Source organism: Neophocaena asiaeorientalis, unplaced genomic scaffold, assembly GCF_003031525.2.
Source record: "Neophocaena asiaeorientalis asiaeorientalis breed wild unplaced genomic scaffold, Neophocaena_asiaeorientalis_V1.1 scaffold106, whole genome shotgun sequence".
Lineage (NCBI taxonomy): Eukaryota > Metazoa > Chordata > Mammalia > Artiodactyla > Phocoenidae > Neophocaena > Neophocaena asiaeorientalis.
The window spans coordinates 4,643,049-4,660,659 of NW_020172597.1; the positions used below are offsets into that span (position 1 = coordinate 4,643,049).

The following is a 17,611-nucleotide window of genomic DNA, read 5'->3' on the forward strand; positions in this document are numbered from 1 at the left end:
GCCATCTTGTTTGTACCCCCGCTTCGCGCGCGCTCCGTTCTCCCTGACGCACGCTTCCCCCTCCCCTACGCCGTGCCCAGGTCTCTGCACTGCCCGACTCCGCAGGAGCGCGGGGGCGGCTCCTGCTCTTCCTTGGACTTCTAAACAGAGGCGTGTGAGTGTGCGGGAGCGTCCGCGGGAGGAAGGGGGAGAGGTGAGCGGCGGCGGCGGGGGGAGGGGCGGCGCTTCCCGCCTTCGGCGGAGACCTCACTTCCCTCGCGCGGCTGCTGCTGTAGTTCGGTGCGGCCTGCTCGCCGCCATGTTATGTTCTCGCCGTGCCCGCCGCTGTCGCCGCCGCTGCGGTCGTGGGGTCCGTACGCCTTGTCGGCCCGACCCGCGGGCTTTCTCCCATTGGCGGAAGGCGACGGCGGGGGGGCTCGCTCGTGATTGGTCGGTGGCGGGGAGGCCGAGGACCTGGCACGTTATTGGTCGCGCTGGCTCTGGCCTAGGGGGTGATGAAGGAATCGGAGGCTGTAGGGATGCTCGCGTCTGGGGCTCTCTGGCTGCGGGGTGATGACCCCCTACGGCGCAGGCGTGGGGTGGAGGTTGGGGGCGAGCCTAGAGGCCTTAAAGGGGAAGAGTGGGAGATGGTCTGGCCAGTACTTCGTGGGTAGCCTGTGCATGGCCGGGAGTGGGAGGCACTCCAAATTCCAGAGGTACCCTCCATGGAACGTGCATGGCCCGGGATAGGGGCGTGCAAGCGCCAAGGGTGCCAGGTTTGGAAATACTGAAACCCGAGTTTCAGGTTGAGAGGATCTTCGAGATCCAGGGGTGCTAGACTTGGAGTGTAACACAGGGAATGACCCTGATGTCCACGGGTGCCAGGTCTGAGGGCATGGTATAGGAGGAGAGGGCATCAGGGCCCTAGAGACATACCCGACGAACAATAGGATCAGATCAGGAATTTTGCTAGGGAGTCCCAGTTCTGAAACACAGGTTTTGGTGGAGCCCTGGAGTCCGTAGTTACCAGACCTGGGCAGTGGTGTGAGGAGCAAATAAACATACCCAGACTGAGAGAGGGTTTCTATGGGATAGGTGTGCATGGTCTTAATAACTGAATGCCGAGCCTAGGAGGCACAGCATTAAGTAGTGACAGATCTATAGGAATGAAAAAGCAGAAGCATTTTTGGAATTTTACGATTTGGGGATTATATTAAGAGAGTAGTTATAGATTATCGGGTCTCAGGACCATGCTGCTAGTTTTGAGATGTTCTACATGAAGTTTTACTGTTCTAGGAAAGATGCAGTTTAGGGCTGAGTTTCCAAGTTTCCAAAGCTGCTCTTTTTAGCAAATATCAGATACTTGGCAATTATTTGTTTGAAAGGATATTGTTAGGTTCCTCTTCAGTGGAAGAGCGCTTGACAGAGATCCTGGGTCTTGGCTCATTTATTTCCTTTTATATATGACTAAAAAATATACCCACCTTCATACACACTTTTTTTTTTTTTTTTAATAAGCAGCTGGGAACAAAAATAAGCTCGTGCATAGCTTCTTGCATCTTGTCTTAAGTTGGAGGACTTGTCAACTCTCTGTGGTTCATATTTCAAACAGCTTTTGTTCTAATTGAGAGTTGTTAGAGTCAGCTTATTGGGGGTACCTTACTTTTCCATTGAATTGTGGTAACTTGGATTGTTCTACATTTGCTCCTCCCAAGGTTTGGGGATCATGGAAAAACATTTGTTTAACCTCTGTGTTTTCCTAATTTGTTTTTCCTTGTCTGTCTTAGGAGGTTCTTTCAGCTTTAGATAGATGTTACACTTCAGTTTTTATAGCATTTTCAAGAAACTCCTGTGATTTTCACATTTCTCAGTTTTATGTGAATGCAACTGAATTTTCAAGAGAAAAGGAGAAAGTGGTAGAGGAAGGGAATTGACATTTTGGAGCACATTTAACACATTTCCTGTTAGGTAGGCATTATCATCCCCATGTTGCAGATGAGAAAATTGAAGATCAGAGAGGTTAAGTAGCTTGTCCAGTGTCACTCAGTGGTTGAGCTGGGATTCAAATCCAAGTTGCCTGATGTCAAAGCTTGTAGTTTTATCTACTATGTCATACTATCAACATAAGCCTGACTTGTCAAACGCCCAGGTAGTTTTATATTTCACAGTGGATCATCTTTCTTTGACTTCTGGGTGTTAGGAGTGTATTGAGTGGGGAATTTGAGTAAGAATTTGTATTTATTTGAATAATTACAAAAAGAATTTTTGTACTGTTCAAACCACAGAATGGTAACCATATAGATTATAATTTTTTCAACTAGGTATTTAAATTGTATCCCTTGGTTTCTATTGTGAAGGGAGGGATTTACAAAGTAAACTGCTGGAGTTTTTCTGAACCCAGGTAGATAATGGGGAAAATATGTACAGAAAGCTTAAGAATCTGCATCCTTTAAAACCAGGCTTCAGAATGTTGCTGACATAGTCTTTCTATATATGGAAATGATTAATGCCAAGCAGTGAGGAACTACCAAGTGCATAGTGTAAAGAGCTCACTGGGGAGCTTTTTCAAACATCACCAGTTCTTTAGGATGTTTGTCCCCAAATACTGGGACCTATCTAAAAACCTAGTACCTTCTTCAAACTGTGGGGTGATCCTAGGATATGCTTATCCTCAATGATGTGTAAAATTAAAACTGGTTACAACAAAATATTTGCAATTCCAGTTTTGCATGGACACTTTTAAATAATTCAGGTTTCAAGGGGAGACCAGTGAATTGGAAGTCTTAACTCCTTTGTGTCTTGATATGATTAGGTGAGGGTCTCCTCCCTCATGTTTGCAATTACATTGCAGTGTGGAAGATAGTCAAAAGTACGAGGGAAAACAGGGCTTGCTGTACATTTTGTACATTGGTTATCTCAGCTTCATTTGGCTTAGTCATTAAGTTAATCAAACATGAAGACTGTTATGGCATCCATAACTTAGTTTCTTTTTTAGCAAATCTGGTTGAGGTTATAAAAACAAGTGTATACATATAAATATCTTTTTTATTCAGCAAGCATTTCTTGGCGGTAGTTCTTCAGCACCAGTGACACTTTCATTCTACGTTAGCCCATGTACATTCTGCATTAACCCAGCGCCAATTGCTGGGCCTTGTTATTGATATAATTTGGAACTGACCACCCTAGAAATCTTGAACTCCCAGGAGGTCTGAGTAGCTCTCAGTTTATACTAAAACCTTGTGAACATCAGCTTTGTCTTCTAAGCAGAAATCATACTAATGCTTTGTACTTTACAGACTGTGTCTATGTCATCTTATTTAATCCTTATAACAAATAATTGTTACTTCATTTGCTTACACATTTTCCATTTGGGCAAAACTGATTCATGGCACTAGAAAAGATTCAATGTTCCTTATCTCCACTTACAGAGAAGGCAGAGTGAAATGTGGGGCCATGGTAGGTGTCTTTTTGAGGCAGTTTTGAAATTCCCCTCTCTAACTTCTTAGTTCAGAGGTACTGAGCCACTAAAGATATATGAATAAAATTCAGGAATGTCATAGTTACTGCCTTTTATTGAGTGCTTACATTGAACCAGCAGGGGTATAAATATATATATTATCCTCACACAGTATGAGATAGGTACTATTACCACCCTCATTTTTACATATGAGGAAACTGAGGAGTTGAGTAATTTGCTCAAGGTTACATAGCCAGTCAGTGGCAGAGCCCAGATTCAAACATAAGTCTGTAACTCTTAATTCTTACACAATTTGTGAAGGCCTTACTCTTAAACAGTGTTTTCTCTTTTTAAAAAAAAATTATTTATTTATTTATTTGGCTGCATTGGGTCTTAGTTGCGGCACACAGGATATTCATTGGGGCATACAGGATCTTTCGTTGCGGTTGCGAGGGCTCTCTAGTTGTGGGCTCTAGAGGCTGTGGGCTTAGCTGCCCCGCAGCATGCGGGATCTTAGTTCCCTGACTAGGGATCAAACCTGCATCCCTAGAAGAAGGTGGATTCTTAACCACTGGACCACAGGGAAGTCCCTTAAACAGTGTTCTCTTAACACCATAGAATATGATGAGAAAAAGAAAAACTCTTACATCTTAGCTCGGGAAGTGACCTTTGGTTCTTTCAGGCATACCCTTTGTACTGAGGCCCTGAAGAGTGTGATGACCTTGATACGGTCATTTCTGTGTAAGGGCACAGCCAAGTGTATGCCAGATTACTGGATTCCCAGGCTAGTGCTCATTCCACTGGACAGCATTTCCTCTCCTGTTGGAAGCATTGACTTGACGGCAGAGATGACTCTAAGGCACCTTTTGTATTTTGACAAGTTTGCCTCATTCACTGGAGGGAGAATAGCAGAGGACATTATTAAGGTCACAAATGACCTCCTTGAGGTTCATTCCAGCCTCAGGCATACAACCTAAGAAGAACATTCCTTAGCCAGCAAGTTGTTCTTTTCCATTCTATTCCTTGTGCTCACAGCAAACTGATTGTGAGTTATCTGATGTCTTACAGTCTCTCTTTTCATTTTGTTTATTCAGTTTTGCATGCATGCACTGTGACTAGTTAGGAGGGCTACAAGGTCATTTTAGTATTTTCCCACAGAGACTCAAAGCACCTAACATAATATTCGTAGATTAATTGTAGGAGGAAATGGATTTGAAATACTTTGGCCAAAAAGTGCCTTTGGGAGGGGCTAGTGTAGTTGCTGACCTTGGAGTCCGACCTGGGAAAGAATTCTGTCTCTGTAAGGTGTTTCCCCTCCGTGGCAGGGGGTGGGGTGGGGGGGGTGTCAGATTCTTAACCTGTCTGAGCCTTAGTTTCTTCCTTTGTAAAGTAATGGTTAATAATACCTATCTTATAGAGTACTTACTGAAAAATGAATACAGTAGCATATGGTAGGTGCCTGTCACTGAATGGACCTTAATAAGTGAGAGAACACATCACTTTCTTTTGAGAATAGCATAAAATCTGCCTGACAGCCAATTAGAGCTTCCTTGATGAGGAGGCTTTGTAATTATCTGCTCTGTTATGTACAGTAAGATTTCTACATGGCGGGGGTGGGTGGGGAGGCACTTGACATGAAAGAAATAGTCTAATTTAGTTGTACTGTTGTGGTTTAGGAGCTGATTTCTAGTGGACCGCTGTGAGGTCAGTATTACTTATGAATCCACAAAGTCGTAGGATCATTTGTTTCAGGGTTAGGTTGTTTCCTGATCCCCTCTGTTAATCCCCAGGTGCTGAATGGTAGTGATTCTGATGAGAAGAAAAAGTCTTCATATTTGCAATGATTATTCATTGAGCAATGATAATTGAAATCAGAACAACCGGTTTTATCATTTTGTCCGGGAAGGGACTTGCAGTATAGTCATTTGAAATTTTTTCTAGTTGTAGAAATAGTAAGTTGAAATAGGACTGTAAGTTTGATTTGTAGTCACCTGGATAACATTTTCTTTGAAGTAAGCAGAAAGACAACATTGTGGAATGGTTGAGGAAAAAAATCTCCCTGCCTGCAGAAATTTTTGCCGGGTTGCAAAATTTGCTGTATCCTTCCCACACCTCTCCATGTTTTAGCAGTGATGTACCTGATAGCAGTGAGGTAACCTTTACTCATTTTCAGCATGGGAGTTACACTTTCCATTTTGTTTTAAGTTCTTTCTTGTCTGCAGGTAGCGTTTAAATCCGTTATACTTTCTTTTATACAGTGAGAGCTTTCTGATGGATAAACTTAAGGTGCAGGTTTTAGAGAGAGGGACTAGTCTAACCTTTGCATTTGAATGTTTCCAGTAGAATAGGTTTAAATTAAAGGTTCAAATCTTCATGTTCAGGGTATATAAGGTGTCCTATTTAAATGAACACCCTCATTTAAAGTCAACAGTGTATTGTTATAAATCAGATTCAAGAATTATTCTTAAACGCATTCATGAATATGAGCTAAAATAGTGATCTTGAGCAGTGCTTCAGTAAATGCTTCAGTGACTCATAGGAAATGATATTGGAGCATAGAATATTTTATATCTTATCATTGGCTTAAATTTGTTAGTTACTGAAGGTTTTCAAAATCCCCTAATTACTGTTAACTCTGTCCTCAGGAGCTGCAAGTTTTCCATTATCTATATGAAGTGAGATTCTTTGCCCAGTGTTAAGAAAACATATCCCCTCACCAGTGGCATGATCTGTCCATTTAAAAGAGAAAAAAGAAAGTACATGCAATCTGTACAGTTGAACATTTTTGTCATTTTTAACTGTCAAAAACTATTATTGTACCCTGAAGGTAAGTAGCTTAGACTTTGCTCATTATCAAATGACAAAGTTGGGGCCTTTTTAAGAAGCAAAGCATACTCGGTTGGCAGTTACTTGAGAAGCAGAGGATTGCTATTTATGGTGATATTCAATGTCATTTTCATTAAAAAGGGAAATGCCATAATGTGTGTAAAACTCCAACCATTTTTGAAGAATAAACTGACTATTCTGACCAGAATAGACTTGCCTGTGGTCTTCCTTTCATTCCACTAATATTTGTAAGTGGCTTAGAGCAGCATTTCCCAAGCTGTTCCATTGAACATTAGTTCTTATACAATGCTAGTAAGTGTCCTCTGGGGATGAAAAAAGGATCCTTGACAAAGTAATGGGCAATGTGAAATGCATTTCTTTTCTGCAGAGGTAGTATTGAGAACATTTGTGCTCATATACCTTAACAACCCTTCAAGAGAAAGGATACATTATGCAGTGTTTCTCGGACTTATTTGGCCATGGAACCCTGTTTGTGAGAATACCTAATAAGCATTTCATGTTATGACCGGTGTGGAGTGGAGCCCAGTTGAGTAATTCTGGTGTAGAGAGTTTATGAATAAAAAAATGACTCCTTTTGGGGCTTCCCTGGTGGCGCAGTGGTTGAGAATCTGCCTGCCGATGCAGGGGACACGGGTTCGTGCCCTGGTCCGGGAAGATCCCACATGCCGCGGAGCGGTTAGGCCCGTGAGCCATGGCCGCTGAGCCTGCGCATCCGGAGCCTGTGCTCCACAACGGGAGAGGCCAAAACAGCGAGAGGCCTGCGTACCGCAAAAAAAAAAAAAAAAAATGACTCCTTTTATATAGGATTCATAGTTTGGCCAATAGTGGGAAGGGACTTTCCTGGGAACATATAAGATATGTTTCCAAACTAACATAGACTGTTAGGGATGAATGTGATTTCAAAGGCCATCTAGGCCCATTGCCAATAACAGTAATACTAGTAGCAGCCTCCATATTTTGGAGCATTTGCTGTTCATCAGCCACTGTGTTGTCCTTCTACATGCATCATTAACTACTGGTCTCTCCAGAGTAGTTTACCATCCATTGGTCTTCATTTATGCTTTGGAGAATATAATTTATTTTTAAAAAACAAATAATTCAGAATTTATAATCCACTTATGGTCTCATATATTAGTTTACTTTATTCGTTTATTTATTGAGCAGCCATTTACTGAGCACCAGCACCATGTTCCTTATTCTAATGATGTTATCGTTGCTCAAAATGTTTCTGGGACTTCTTTGGGGATTATCTTCAGAACATCTGTCAGATACTTTAAGATATGTGTCGACATACCTTTTTTTAAACCTTGAAGGTGATTTTGATTTGCTAAATAGCGAATAGTTGTTCAGAACCAAGTCAGGTGAAAGATACGGGTCAGAAGTTACAATCCGGCAGCCCTCAGTTTTCTTTGATCTGCTTATACGTTTTTAAAAAAATTGAAACAAAATGGAAAGATTTAACATTAAACAATCTGGTTTCCTTTTTCTTTTCTTTTTTTTTTTAAAACCAGACAAAATGATACTGTTTATGAAGCCGTTGCAAGGGTTCTGGAAGACATAATGAGGGTAGTGGCACAAGGAATGGGCATAATGGATTTCTCTGTAATGCTATTTACAATATTTTAAAATTGAAGACATTGAAATTATTAAGTAATATGGAACTGATTAAAAAATTATATCCATTCAGTGGAATATCATTCAATTATTATAAATGATACAGGTCTGTATTTGATAGGGAAAATTATTCACATTATTTAAGTGAGACAAGATTACAAAACAGTTTGTATAGTATTTTTGTATGGTATTATCTAATATTGGGGGGACTAACTCAACCTCACATCTCATTTACATGAGAAAAACTTCTAGAAGTATAACCCAAAATACTAATGCTGCTTGATTCTGGCTGCTTGGATTAAAGGTGTTCTTAAAAAAAAATACCCCAATCCCACTAACTTATAACAACATAAGTGCAAAACAAACTGCTATATACCTCCATCTCATCAGCTTAGTATATAATAAGGCACACAACAAATTTAATAGTCAAATGAATATGGCTTCGTTTCCCCATCTCAACATATGAGAAGTTCATTTTTCTCTAGAGATTCTCTTCTATGATATTTCCTGGGACCCACAGGTTTGCTTACTAGTCCAAAAGAGTCAGTTAAGGACACCATCAATAAAATGTTCAGGCCGCTGAAGAGCCCAGTTTCTTTGCTGCTCTTTTTGCTTCTGCTGCAATACAGTGTAACCTTCAAGATCAGGTAATCTGGGGTACTGAGCAAGACCCTGTCCTTGGCAGGAATTGCCATGGTGGTTGAGGCCAACTTCTGCCATAACTCTGGTTCTTTAGTCATTCTTCAGGATGCTATATCAGGGGTTATGCTAGCATCAACTTTTTGTGTCCAGGATCTGGCTTTTGCTTCTTTTATTGAATCTGAAGCTCTTACCGCAGTGGACCAGCATTCTTCCATAGCCCTCATCAGTTGGAGTTCAGTACTAGCTGCCCCCTACCACCCCCACCATTGGCTGGCATGGCTTGTGGGATCCTTGACCAGGGATCGAACCCAGGGCCTTGGCAGTTAAAGTGCTGAGTCCTAACTGCTGGACCGCCAGGGAATTCCCCAATAGCTGCCCCTTTAGATGAGACATGCACTCTCCAGTTTTCATCAGTCCCCACTACTCCCTGTTATTTCATTGACACTATGGCTAAGGTCAGGTGTGATTTATATCTCTGTACTGAGCACTGAGGATATATGTAGATATAAATAAGACACAGTTGCTGCCTTCAAGAAGCCTTCCTCTGGTAATAGAGACATGGTAAAATGTAATTATATGGTAGGTGCTATAGTCAAGTGTATATTTAAATATTAATTGAATACCTACCACATGCTAGGTATTAATGCTCAGTGCTTTAACTCACTAAAGCCTCAACACTTCTGTGAGTTGGTGTTATTTTTTCATTTTACATGAAGAAAGTGAAATGTTACTTGTTTCATTTTAAACATGAAGTGAGCTCAGAGATGGTTAAGTAACTTAGCCTAGGTCATACAGCTAGTAAGTAGGTAATTGTGATTCAAAATCAATTTTCTGACTAAGCGCATCAGTTCCCACCCTGCCTTCTTTGGGAGCATTAAAGCTTGACCCATGTAACCACATGCACTCGTTTTGTCTCAGGGTGTTTATTAGGGCAAGATGATGCAATTGTCTGGTGTAGAGGGCTGTTGAGTTGCAGGACCGGGGAAGAATATGAGTTAGAACCGCAGAGATCCAATGAGGCTCTTAGTCCACCATAATGACAAGCTACAGAAAGCTATCCTAAGTGAGAGTGCCAGGTGGAAATTCTAGGATAATTTGAGTTATCTTCTCACTAGTGGCTTGAATTCTACTAAGGTGACTGTTGATGAGAAATAGGAATTGAAGTGTTTTTCTTGCAAACTGCCAAGAACTAATAAAAAGTATGCCAAAGACCTTCACAAAGTATCAAGAGACATGTTTGGTTTAATCTGGTACATCAAAAGCAGAATCAAAGGGTAGGCTTTTGGAACAATAATCAGACTTCAGCCAGGATTGGTGGTGAAAGGCACGGATTTCCGGCATAAAAACTGGGGAAGAGTTTTAGTAGCAGCTGGGAAGTCCTCCTGTACTGCCCCCTTTATGGCTCAGGAGTTTCTTTCTGCAGGGTTGCAGGGTATGCTGGAAATAGAAGAGAGACATTGCGTTGTGGTAGCTTTGGGGCCCTAAGGAGCTAAGCTTTTCTGAATCTTAACCGCTGCGTAAAACAAGGAATTTGGATTGGGTGACCTTTAGTACTTTACTTTTTTTTTCAATGCTTATTCAGACACAGTACAGTATACTTTATATATGCTGGTTCATTTAATCCTTACAGTGGCTCTGTGATATAGATGGTGATATTCATATATTAAGATGAGGAAACTGAGGCTCAGGGTTAGCCCAGTGTCATACAGTTAATAAGTAGAGGAATCAGAATTTGAAACTAGCTCTGCCTGATTTCCAAGTGTTTATTGTTTTGCCGTAGTGACACTAATTAATGATCAGTGATGTGAACATGTTTTCCATATTCCTGTGCCTCCCACCCTTCAAAGGAGCTTCTTTGCTTCCTTGCAGCTGATTTGACCCCCAGTGTTATGAGGTTAAGAGGGGCTCTAGTGTGAATAAGGCACACAACTGGCCTGTTGGCTTTCTGCCTTCTCTTCCGAGTCTGGTAGCTATTCAGAAGCTGTGATCTAAACTTTTCAGAAAAGAGCTACAATACCTGTAGCTCTTTGTAGCTTCAGGAATCATCTAACAGTGCACCCTGTTAGCATAACTAAGCTCTTATTTAGATGCCATAGTGAAATTGCCATGCAGTTCCTTAATATTTTAATGTATAGTGTTTTTAATAATTTAGTTGTTTCAAGTCCTTATAAATTATACAAGTGATTTGCTACTGGTTAAATGTTTCTAGTAGTTTAGTAATAAAATTTGTATCAACTTATAGAGTGCTGTTTGTCAGATACTTAGCTAGATCTCTAACCAACATATCAAATTAAACATTAGTCAAATTTGTAATTTTTAAATTAGTGAAGTTGGGTGTAATGATTTATGCTACCTATACATACAGTCAGTTTCTATCTGTGAATGCTGAACTCAGATACAGAGGGCCAACAGTATTACACCATTTAATATAAGGGACTTGATCATCCTTAGATTTTGGTAAATGCAGGGGTCCTGGAACCAGTTCCCCATAGATACCAATGAAGGACTGTATATGACAGCTAAGAATTTCCTTGGATGTGCCCTGAGGTGCTCCATGTCTTGGTAAGCAGTGTAGAGCCATGGGAAGAGTACCACCCTAAATGGGACCTGAGTTTGACTCCTAGATGAATGGCTAGGGGCCAGTTGCTTAACTTCTCTGCACCTCACTCTTTCTCGAAGAGAAGTTAATATGGCAAAGTGATTGGACAGTCTGCCTTGCCTCTATTTCAGTGACCTGCTGGATCTCTGCATATGCCTATAATGACCTCTCATGTAAGATCAACCAAGATTTTTCTAGAAAAGATCTCATCTGCCTGGCAAAACAGTTGTGTTGTTTAGTCCTGGGATACTTTGCTTTGATGAGAGGAAGCAGATATATAAGGAGATTGTTGAAGGCCTCAGGTAATAGTGAGATGTTTCTATTTGAATATTAAAAGAATATATATTAACTGATTTTCACCATATTAGGAGGCTTCTCTTAAAACCTAAACAGTTGGGCCCACAATCCATAAACAAGTCTTTGACTGTCACTGGTTAAACTTCAGCACCCCAGAATGTCTTCAGTAACCACGATACTTATAATCTCTCTTGAGATCACCCCTGCTGCTTGTTCTTGAAAATGTGGTAGAAAAGTTTATCTTCTATGATATCAAAACTCTGTTATATTAAAAGCTAATCAGCAGCATTTTATAACCACCCTAAATAAATTAATCTATCAAACTATATTGTGTTTTAAACAATATATTCACTGATGTTCACTCATCTTTGCCAATTTTTTTCCCCCTTTATCATTATATTTCCCTCTTGGGTTCCTGGTAGACTTTTTGAAAATGCCACTGTCCCTGTCACTAACTTCATACATTATCCCAGAATTTTCCTATTTAGATTAGTTTGTATTTCAAAATAAAGTGATTTGTCGTGGTACTAAAGTGTGCTTTTAAAATTACCATGGACATAAAGATAGATGCCTTTTCAGAAATCTTGCAAACCATTGTATGACCATTGATATCACTGTTTGTTACTTTAAAGAATCTGTATTTTCTTTGGTGACATTGGATTTAGCCCACCCAGTTTTCTTTTTCTTCTTCTGTTAATGCTTAACAGAAAACTGAAGATAGTTAAGTCACAACTTTCCGACCTTGTGCACATTGCTTCTCTGGTTTACTGCCATAGGATACTGTAGCAGTATCTTACAGACATCTTTGATGGCCAATCAGCAGCAGTTAAATTACCTTAAATTTTTTAAATGGAACTCTGACAGCCAATAAGAAATCCTTTGGGTGGGAACTGTAACAACCCTTTCGCATGATTTTAAGAACAATTCTAAATTTTCAGTATCTTCTGTTTTGGAAGCACATATGGCCCTAGTGCATCTGCTGTGTGCATTTGCCAGGCATTTTGAAGCCTTAAGTTCCTCGTAGTTTGAAGTCTGGATCTGACCCCTGTTCTGCTTCTCAAGGTAACTTTAAAACAGGAAGTGTACAAAGGAGGTAACTGATGACGTGATCAGCCAATCATGGTTTTGTGTTCTTAGCTGATAACGCAGCTCAGCCAATGGGACCACTCTGGAGGCAAGGTTTGGTGTCAAATAGCATGCTAGATTGAATGCCTTTGACTGTTAAAGTGGAAGGAGGCTGCAGGGCTTCATTGGAGCCTCGGAGTTTTTCACTGAGGCAGGGGTCAGCTGAAAGACAAAGAAAAATGGCGAATAGTTTGCTGGGGGGTGGGGGGACAGCTGTTCGGGTTTTCACTGGAGTGGACATTCCAGACTCAGGTTTCTGCATCTCCTGCTGCCTTTTGTTTCCTCCGTCCTTTTTTGGGGGGGAGGGATAGGAGTGACTTAAATTCTCCCTGTCCGAGGAGATATAAATAACTACATGTAAAATTAATGCAGTTCCCGGTAAGTTTAATTCTTTGTTTTGTGTTAAAATGGTAGAAACTGTTTAGCTTCAGAGAGTGTAGACAAGTTGCACTGTTTCAGAAAATGGCCACTTTACATTCCATGCATACCTTTTGGTGCACCTAGAATACCTTGCTCTGTTTAGATTTTGCATGCCCTTCAACTAGGATTTCTTTTCCTAGTTGAGTATTGAGTAGAGCAGGTACATGAAGAAAGGCTAATCATTTTTCAGGGGCACACAGAAGCAAAGCACTTTCTCTTTGCATTCGGTAAACTTATCTGTTTTCCAAATAATTTTCCTTTGTTCAAGTGCACTGAAGCTATCCTACAGAATAAGCTGAGTTGTTGTAAGACTTTTTCTGTTTCCATGCACTTTGTTGACATTTGTGTTTTCAGAGGTGGAAGCAACACCATTGCTGTTCTAAATTCGTGTGAAAATATGATTTGCACTGATGCAGGTTCTAATGGTAAAGGCCCACATGCCAGTATGAAATTCTCCCATAACTTTTTGATTTACCTGTCTGCTTCTAGATTCTAATAAGTACCGATTAATTAAAAATCTTTGTTTTAAAATGCACATTTTAGCTTACAATGCTGGTTAGAAACATCTCCACTATATTGGCAGTGACAAGAGCAGATCTTTTTCTGCCAGTTTCACACATTTTGTCAGGTGTTGATTTGGTTCCTTTAAATGATGTGAGAAAAATGCTTTTCATTTTCTATATGAAATCTTTAAAATCCTAATTTACCTGCAGTTTGTGAATAGGAAAGTTAAGAGTACAGGCACCCTGTCTTTTGCCCTTGGTATTTTTTTTTCCCTCTCTAGGGATATGAAACTAATGTAGGTTGCTGGCTAATTGGTAACCAGCCTATTCTTGTGAATAGTGAAATCTTCCATGCCGTGTACTAAGATCTATAATACACTTGATTTGAAAAAGCAGTTCTTTGTTTTCTTTTTATTTGCAAATACGGAATGAAGGTCATTGGAACATTTCTGCAGCAGACTCAGTATGGAGCAGTGAACTGGCAGCACTCAGCCTTTGGGTGGGGAAGAGGAGCAGGCCCTATTAGAGGAGAAGTTTGGAGGGTGTTGGTTTGCCTTCCCCTTGAGTAAAGGATTTACCTGAGAGGATCGATAGGGGTTTAGATTTTGGGCTCTTGTAATTGGAGTGGTGTAGCAGTCAAAGTTGCTAGATGCAGGCCTCTGTCGTTGCTCGCAAAAGTGACCTTGAAAAACTGCCGAGGAGTTGAAAGATTGAAGGACAAAGTTTGTTTATGCAGATCTGGACTGAAAAGCTCTATTTAAGATGAAAAGAAGCTGTACTTCTGATGTTCAAGTCCAGTGGTTAGTAGGAATATGTTATAGATTCAAATTAGGAGTTTTCAAGCAATAAGACAATGGGGCTGTATTCATTCTCTCCCACTCTTCTTCATTCCCTCCCCCCAGCAAAAAAAATTTAAATCCTTTTTGGTATGATAGTTGAGTGAACTGCCTAACAGATTCAGAATTCCTTGCATGCTACCTTGTCTTCTATGTAATTTAGAGGGTTCTTAGTGAAGAATGGTATTTCAGGAGTTCAAGGTAGTTATGTTTGTGAAACTTCTTTTGGGAAATTGGAATGCTTATGGTAAGAAAACAGTCATTCTGGAAAAAAAAAAAAAGGCAACGGTCATTCTGGGAAGTTAAGTCCTAAGAGAAAGGCATATGTGTTAAAGATTACGTTTTAACAGTTAATTATTTTAAATTTATTGTTTACAAGTCATTGATCTATATGTTACCAGTTACTCCAGTTTTTAATAATGGGATTAAAAAAACAGTTGTAGATACTGAATGAGCCTACTGGCCCTGGGAGAAGGCCTGGAGCGGGGGAGGCAGAAGGTAAATGGCTCACAGAATGAGGCCTAGATAAAACTCTTTAAATTAAGAACTTTGTGGATTTAGCGTCTTGGAAAGATATGTAGCTACTGCCTCTAGCCTGGGTTCTTAACCTTCTTAGGGTCATGGACTCTGAGAATCTGCCCTACTGCCTGGGAAAGTGCACCTAGGCATGCCTATGCAGAGCCCCTGGTGACTAAGATATTTCCTAGTATATGTTGAATGGTGTTAATATGATCTCCTCATTTAACACTTTAGCCAAATAAATGTTTCCCAGAGAAATGAAGAAAACTCTACTTCCATAAGGAGCAAAGACCTACAGCTAACTATAACTTAGGCTGGAGGGTGGGTGCGTGTGTTGGCCGGGGAGACTTAGATGGGGTCTGAGATTTGGGCGTTTATTTACTCTGATTACATTGTTTGAGGCAGCATTGTGCAGTAGCAAAAGCAGGAGACCTGTGTTCAGCTATCATCAGCTTTGTGAGCTTGGGCAAGTCAGCCATTTAGTGTCAGCTTCCTCACATGTAAAAATGGAACCTAAAAATAGCACCTTTCTATTTAGTGGTGAGTCTCAAATGAGATCATGTATGTCAAAGTGCTTTGCAAGTTGTGAAGTGCTGCATTAACGTTAGCTGTTACTAGTCTAAACTAGGGGTTAAATGCTCATGGAGTTAGCTGTGACATCAAAGAGAAAATGCCATTCTTTTAAAATGTTTACGAAAGAGTTTGTTTAAACCTGGTACATCTCTTTTTAATCTGGTTTCACATACTTTCACCTGCATATACCTGTTTCTGCTGACAGGACCCTATGTAATGCAGACATTGAGACCATCAAACATTCCTATGGAAGAATTTTAACCCTTCTGTCAAAAATTGAGGGCCTCTTAGAACAAGATGAAATGAGAACACTGATATTTTTTAAACCCTTGTTAGCTTTAGGAACCTCCCAGAATAAAAACTGGGAACCTGTTCTGATTGGATACTAAGATTTGCAGTATAACGCAGGTAGGTTGTGATATTTTCAGATGTTTACCAAGCAGGGGTTAACATTTTTAGTTTGTGCACCAAATATTTATAAAGTAAATGGGAGCCACTTTTTGTTTGCTTTGTGGTCATATGATCTCTTTTCTGTCAGTTTTCAAACTGGGAGGTAGTTTTAGCTTGCAAAGTGGTAGTAAGCTAATAAATGTTGGGATGAAGACTTAAAAAATAAATACTTGGTCTCATCAAAATATAAATGCGGGAATGCATTTCTCACAGTTGATACCTATTGTGAGATACATTTCCAGGGTAAATGGCGGGAACCCATGGAGGTTTCTTTCTCACCCATTTTACATGCCTGGTGCCATCTATTTTTAGGGTTCCCCACCCCCACGGGGGGTGGTGGTAGTGGATATTTTGTGATCTATTAGATTTCCTGTCCTATTAAGTAATTTCCTCTCAGGCGTGTTCAGTCAGCATTGATGTCTGCCTCCTTTCTGTGCATTGAAAGAATCATAAGAAGATGGAATAAGGTTTGGCAAAATTGGCATTGACCTCTGCAAGTAAAATTCTAGTTCAGGGATGTGTATGTTTGAAAACAGCAATCATGGTCACTGGGAACTTTTTGTTCCTAAAACAAGATGGGGGGGTCTCCTTTTAAAGAAGCTATATACTTTTGTGGAGGTTCCAGTAACCCAAAAAGCATTTTTAAAGCTAGTCATTTATACATGGTCGTCTTAGTGAAAGAAGTTATTTTTGCCTATCCCTATTCCCAATAAAATATGCAAACAGAGTTTATATAGTCTTAAGTTAGCCTAACGGAAATTATTTAGGGATCTAGCCTAGTTCCCTTGTTGTAAAGTGGGGAAGTTGAGGCCCAGAGAGGTTAGTTGTCTCAGTCTTTCAGCTTTTTAATGACTGGCCTTTTTAGTGGCTGGTCAGAGATTCAACTCCTGCTTAGTTCATTCTATGTTTCTTTTATTCCTCTAGGCTGTGTTTACTTCTTACTTTTCATATTTGTCTTCCTTTTTGGTACATCTTTGAACACAGAAGGAACAGAGAGAAAGTGGGCCATGGAAGAGGTTCAGAAGTCTTCATGTGGAGTCTGGTGGTTAGAAAGTCTTCTGTGGCAGCAGACTTACTGTCCCTTTTGGGATCTGAAGATCTCTTGCCTCAGCCAGTTGCTTATTCAGAAAGCTGAGAATAAGCTAGGAAGCTAATTGTACCCACCTGGCTAAGCTGTCCCAGAGAGCTGGGTCGCTTACATGCATTACAAGGAAGTAAACTAAGGCACACAAATACAACACCTGCATGCCAGTTAGTCTTGTTAACACACCTCAAGAACAAGCCAATTCCCAAACAGGTTTGGGCCTGCTCTTCGAGTGTGTCCTTAAAGCCAACCTGTATTTAATAAAGATCCCAGGATCATTTTAAGGATTTGACAAGACTGAAATAGAAATCATTGTCTGTATACTCCCAAAATAATATTTTAACTATGCTAACTTTAATCTTTACTACCAGCAAAGTAGTATTATGTATCTGCACGTGTGTGCGTTTGGGTACTTGTAGGTTTGATTTTTGTTCTTATTTTGCATATTCTCTGGTAGAGCATAATCTACTTGAAATTTAAAATTTTTTCTCTTTTTACCATTTTCATATATTTGAACAAAAAGTACAGCTTATTGAAACAACAAGAGCTTGAATTATGTAACTTATGTTATATTTAAGTCCTGAGGTATACTGTGACTGAAAATTATAGTAGACACAGCTGGATGGTATCCACCTCATGCCTGCATTTTCCAGAAGCTTAGTTTCC

At 40.2% G+C, this 17,611-nt stretch overlaps 1 protein-coding gene across 4 annotated transcripts in view; it reads left to right on the forward strand.

The window, feature by feature from the left end:
- Nucleotides 1-17,611, forward strand: part of NFYC (nuclear transcription factor Y subunit gamma) — a 64,441-nt gene continuing 46,830 nt past the window's right edge. Inside the window, exon 1 of one of the 4 annotated variants that reach the window (XM_024738767.1) lies at nt 1-154. The gene's annotated coding sequence lies outside the window, so the exon portion shown is untranslated. Of the gene's footprint in view, nt 194-12,706; nt 12,939-17,611 lie in introns of those variants that run through there. The other 3 variants (XM_024738762.1, XM_024738766.1, XM_024738763.1) reach the window with 3 other exon arrangements.